Raw genomic sequence first — 6000 nt, 5'->3', positions numbered from 1 at the left:
CACTCATGGATATAAAAAAGTCATGCATGGCCTTCTCTTTCCACGCATCTCTTGTAAAGGAGGTGCTATCTCATGAGCATTTGTAATGATCTTCTTTCCTCTTCAGTACAACTCTGGCTCTCACCTCTGGCATGACACAAGTGAGGAAGGAGCTGGGATTCTTGCCTTCCTGTTCATGTCCGCTGCTGTGTCACTCCTCAGAGTTACCCCCTGCTTGTTTGTGCATTTGTGTGAGCTGTCTGGACAAAGACTGTCCTGTGTGCTGCTTGTAGCTGAGGACTTACCTCAGTAAGGCTTGCTGTTGTCTTGTATTCTTGTCTTGAATCGTTATTCATTTAAACTTAGGTCCTTGAGAAAGCTCTCCTGTGTCTGCAGTGAGAAGAGTAGGTATTAACAGGTCTTCCCTGAATTAATCCTCACTCAAATTGTATTTACCCCTTGATCTGTTCAATAAAATCTGTAGCTTGGAACCTTACCTATATGCACGTGAATTTAAACAAAATTCTTGTAATTTCATTCTGGTTCAAAACCATTCTTAAGGTTTTGAAACTGTACTCTAAAATTGAAAACAATCTCCTATATCTTCTGACTGTGGGAGCTGGAACTTCAAGAAATACTGACAAAAGCTGTAGTAGAGTTGCTGTATTGCTGCTGTTCTCTAATCTTAAATAGGAATCTATTGCTATCTTTTATTCTGTGAAAAGTTTAGTACCTGCTGACCAGGTGAACTGTTGATCAGGTTACAGCTGTACTGGTGTCATGGTTTAACCCCAGCCAACAACCACATGGCCTCTCACTTGCTCCCCCATGGTGGGATAGGGGAGAGAATCAGAAGAGTAAAAGTGAGAAAACTCATGGGTTGAGATAAAGACAGTTTAATAGGGAAAGCAAAAGCCACGCACACAAGCAGAGCAAAACAAGGAATTCATTCATCACTCCCCATGGGCAGGCAGGTGTTCAGCCATCTCCAGGAAAGCAGAGCTCCATCACACATGACAGTTACTTGGGAAGACAGGTGCCATAGCTCCAAATGTCCCCCCATCCCTTCCTTCTTCTTCGTCCCAACTTTATATACCAAGCATGATGTCATATGGTATGGAATATCTCTTTGGCCAGTTTGGATCAGCTGTCCTGGCTGTGTCCCCTCACAGCTTCCCACACACCTCCAGCTGTCAGGCCAGCATGAAAAGCTGGACAGCCCCTGACTGCCCAGCAACAACCCAAAACACTAGTATGTTATCAACGTTTTCTTATCCCAAATCCAAAACATAGCCTCACACTACCTTCTGTGAAGAAAGTTAACTCTGTTGCAGCTGAAACCAGGACACCCTGTCATGGAGATGTGGGGAGTTTTGCCAACAAAGTGTTGCCAAACAAATGTTTTTTTCTTTATACAATACAATTTAAATAATAGTATATTCATTTCCCTGTCTGCCTTGGTAGTGCTGTGTATTTCATCTAGTCTAAGCTAGTCTCTTAAACCCAAAAGCAGTGTTCTAAGGGAGACCTTATCAGTGGCCTTATTAACATCATCAGTGGTATTAAAATAAAAGCTGCTTGCTTTGCCTTTACAGGCTACTTGCTAAGTGCCTCTTCAGAGCAACCAGGCTTAGAAATTCGATTGAATCAAGGTGATAGAGAAGACCACTCTAGTATTTGAGTCTTTTTTTTTTTCCTTTGATTTTTAAATCAGTAAAGGAAACTTCTGTCATCTTTTCAGTTTACCCTGGTATTTCTTTTGCCAGCTCTCTTTGCCAAACACAGGCTGCTGCTTAAAATTTGCATCAGACATGGGTGGCAGTTTGTGCTTTTATCTGGCACATAGAAGGTAAAAGGGAAAACTGCAAGTCCAAAATCCCTCAGGACCAGTTTTCTCTTTGATAATGCAAGATTCTACAGCTGTACAAATGTGGGCTGGAAAGAACCTCTGGAGTCTTCTGTTCCAACCTCCTACTAGAGTTCATGCTGCTGTGACTAGATCGCTGGTGTTTCCCCAGTGTCCTGGTTTCAGCCAGGGTAGAGTTAATTTTCTTCATAGAAGCTAGTGTGAGGCTATGTTTTGGATTTGGGATGAGAAAATGTTGGTATGGTGCTGATGTTTTGAGTTGTTCCTAAGTAGTCAAGGACAGTCCAGCTTCTCGTGCTGGCCTGCCAGCGAGCAGGCTGGGGATGCACAGGAAGTTGGGAGGGGACACAGCTGGGACAGCTGACCCAGGCTGGCCAAGGAGATATTCCCTACCATATAACGTCATGCTCGGTATATAAAGCTGGGACGAAGAAGAAGGAAGGAGTGGAGGGACGTTCGGAGTTATGGCGTCTGTCTTCCCAAGAAACCATTACGCGTGACGGAGCCCTGCTTCCCTGGAGATGGCTGAACACCTGCCTGCCCATGGGGAGTAGTGAATGAATTCTTTGTCTTGGTTTGCTTGCGTGCGCAGCTTTTGCTTTACTTATTAAACTGTCTTTATCTCAAACCATGAGTTTCCTCACTTTTACTCTTCCGATTCTCTCCCCCGTCCCACCGTGGGGGAGTGAGTGAGCGGCTGCGTGGGGCTTAGTTGCCAGCTGGGGCTAAACCACGACACCCAGTATGTCCTTTTCCCTCCCCACCCAGCAGTACTAATACTCATGAACTTCAGCTTTACAAAAGCAGATGTGAGTTCTGTCGTTTACATTGAAGTTGAATCCCATTCACTGGGCCATCTCCAAGTGCTTCAGAAAGTTGCGAGTGAAAAATGGAACAGCAGATGTTCTGGTTCTTCTTCAAAGATGAAGTTAGGAACAGATGGGGAGGGGGATTTGTGAAGCTTGAGGATGTTTTATCTTTCCCTGACTGAAAAATCAGAGCAAATAACTTTCATCTGATCACAAATACGAATATGAATTAAATTGGTTGCAGTTGGTGTGGAAAGATGCTGTTGGTCTCTCATGTTGAATGGTGCTGTTGGTCTCTCATATCTCAGCATCTCCAATATCACTTTGAAGTGAAGTTGTTCTTACCTCCCCTTCCAACCTTTCTAAGTGTGTTCGTGTTTATTTGCTTAGGTATCAGTCAGCTGTGATAAATGATCTGGTTCTTTCTCTGAATTTTGAGGATGTTACTTAGTTTGTGTCTAATTTTGAGTTGTTAATGTTCTGAAGCAGAAGTGACTTCTGATGAACTGAAAATTTTCTGGAAAGGAATGCTACATACCATGACAAACTTGTTCTTGTACCTTCAGACATCCTAAAGGAGATAATGATCCTCAGCCTAAAATCTTGAAGAACCGCCCCTGCCCCCACTAGACTAGGTGTGGGAGAGAAGTAAGTTGTAGGGGAGTTCTGGCTTGAAAAGAAAATTGTGTCTTGAAATTCATGTGGGGATTCTCTGTAGTAGTTCAGCATAACGTTCCATGCTTGGTTTCCCTCAGCCTGAGTATTCTGAAATACAGCCCTTCTTTTAAGGCACTCCTTCTGGTGCTTCCCTTGCAGAAATTCCTTGCTGCTTCCGTGACAAATCTCAGCACAGTGTGTGGTGTTGCTCTTTCCCTCCCTTCATTCAGTCCGGAGGAAAATGGGTTATGTTCATGGTGATGGTGTTTGTGTTCCCAAGTAACCATTACACATTTTCTAAACTTTGCCCAGGCAATGAATGAGAGTGATCCAGAAGGTTAAAGTAGGAATTGTTTGTCCTGGCTGTTTGTTTAGAAAGTGGCACCATCAAAGGAATTGCATAAGAAAGCAGAGACTGGCCTGTCAGCTGTAGGAAACATAAGTGAATCTCAAAAACCAATCATAAAAAATAATCAGGTAGGAAGTGTGAACACTGTTGCAAGCCATGTATGTCCTTTTTACAGCCAAGGATGAAAACTTCCGTTGTCTTTAAAGGAACCCAATTCAAATACAGTCTTAAAAGTTTTTCTAGAGTTGAGGGCAAATGAAAACAGTTCTTGTAACAGAAAAAGGAATGCTGTTATTTGAGTGAAAATATATCCCATTTAAAATTAAGATCCAGTGTCTTTTGAAACCTCTGAGAAATTGGGTTGCTGGCCACACGCAGAATCAAAATAAGCATCAGCAATAAAAGCAAGCTTTCTGGAACGTCAGAAAATATGCTGAGAGGCGACAGAGAGGTTTGGGGGGAGGGAAATTCCACCCTTCTTGTTGAAAAGCCTCAAAGCTTTTAGGTCTGAGCAAGTCTAACATTTTCTTCGTTTTCTGCTTATCAGTTCCTCTGATTCTTCCAAAGCTCTGTTCATTGCAGTACTGTCTCTCACAGCAGCCAAACCCAGTCCATTTCCGTCTGATAGGAACATGGTTTTTCCATTTACAGTTGCAAGGAAAGCTGAAAGCTAGGCAGCAGCCAGAATGATTCAACCCTTTTCCTCTGGATTCTTTGAAAAGCAATGGCACTGAACCTGCCTGGCTGTGCTCACCGGTTTTAAATGCTGTAGGCACAGGGTTCTGTAACACTAGGAAAAGATTGGGGTGTCTGTGTTTTCTGGAAGTACCACTGCCCAGTTAGAGTGAGGAGGGTACAGAGCTGAGGTTGACAGGCACCTCTGGAGACTGTCTGCTCAGAGCAGGGCCAAGTAGGCCAGGTTGCTGCAGGCTATGACCAGTCAGGTTTTGAATGTCTCCAGGGAGGGAAATTCCACAACCTGCCTGGGCCACCTGTTCTAGAGTTCGATCACCCTTACAAGAAAAAGAGTATTTTCTTAGGTTTAATCTTGTGTGGAATTTCTTGAATTTCAGTTTGTGTTCGCGGCCTCTTCTCTTGCCACTGGATGATATATCTATGCTAGTTATACATATTGATAAGATCAATACACATTGCAGGCTGTGCTGGGTCCAACTTGATGTCAGCCAGAACCTCCAGATGCTTCTCTGCAAAGCTACTTTCCAGTTGGTTGGTCCCCAGCATGTCCTGGTGCATGGGGTGCAGGTCCTGGTCCGCAGGTGCAGGACTTTGCATTTCCTTTGGTTGAACTTGATGACGTTCCTCTCGGCGCAGCTTGTCGAGGTCCCTCTAGACAACAGCACAACCCCCTGGTGCCACTCCTCCCATTTTTGTGTTTTATGCAAACTTGCTGAGGGTGCAGTCTGTTCTGTTGCAAAAGTCATCGGTTCCCTAAGGAGGTCCCCTTCCACCAATGGTAAGTTCTTTGTTCCAGACTTTCCCACTGATCTCAGGGATCTGTCTCGTTCAGCAGCAGGCGCACATTTTCCGTAGTTTTCCTTCTGATGCCGATATACCTGTGGAAGTCTTCCTTGTTGCTCTTCACACCCCTTGCCAGATTAAACTCCAGGTGGGGCTTTGGATTTCCTAATGTGGAACCCTGGATCCTCAGACATTGTCTCTGTGTTCAGCTCTGCTCTCCCATCCTGGCTTCCACGCCTTGGATGCTTCTTTTTAATGTCTGAGTTTTGTCAGGAGCAACTTGTTCATCCATACAGGCCTTCTGACGTCTTTGACTGACTGCATGCTTGTTGGGATGGTAATCCTTGAAAATCCACCAGCTCTCCTGGACCCCATCGTTGTTTAGCCTCAGCCAGCAACTAAGCCTCACGCAGCTGTTTGCTTACTCCCCACCCCCGGTGGAACAGGGGAGAGAATCGGGAGAGTAAAAGTGAGGAAATTCATGGTCTGAGATAAAGACAGTTTAATAAGTAAAGTAAAAGCCACACACACAAGCAGAGCAAAACAAGGAATTAATTCACTATTCCCCATGGACAGGCAGGTGTTCAGCCATCTCCAGGGAAGCAGGGCTCCATCATGCGTAATGGTTTCTTGGGAGGACAGACGCCATAACTCTGAACGTCCCTCCCCCCCTTCCTCCTTATTTGTCCCAGCTTTATATACTGAGCATGATGTCATATGGTAGGGAATATCCCTTTGGCAAATTTGGGTCAGCTGTCCTGGCTGTGTCCCTTCCCAGGTTCCCGTGCACCCCCAGCCTTCTAGCAGGCCAGCACGAGAAGCTGGGCTGTCCTTGACTACTTAGCAACAACAACTCAAAA

Source organism: Phaethon aethereus, assembly GCF_964289735.1.
Source record: "Phaethon aethereus genome assembly, chromosome: 12".
NCBI classification, from domain to species: domain Eukaryota; kingdom Metazoa; phylum Chordata; class Aves; order Phaethontiformes; family Phaethontidae; genus Phaethon; species Phaethon aethereus.
This window is presented reverse-complemented; position numbering follows the sequence as displayed.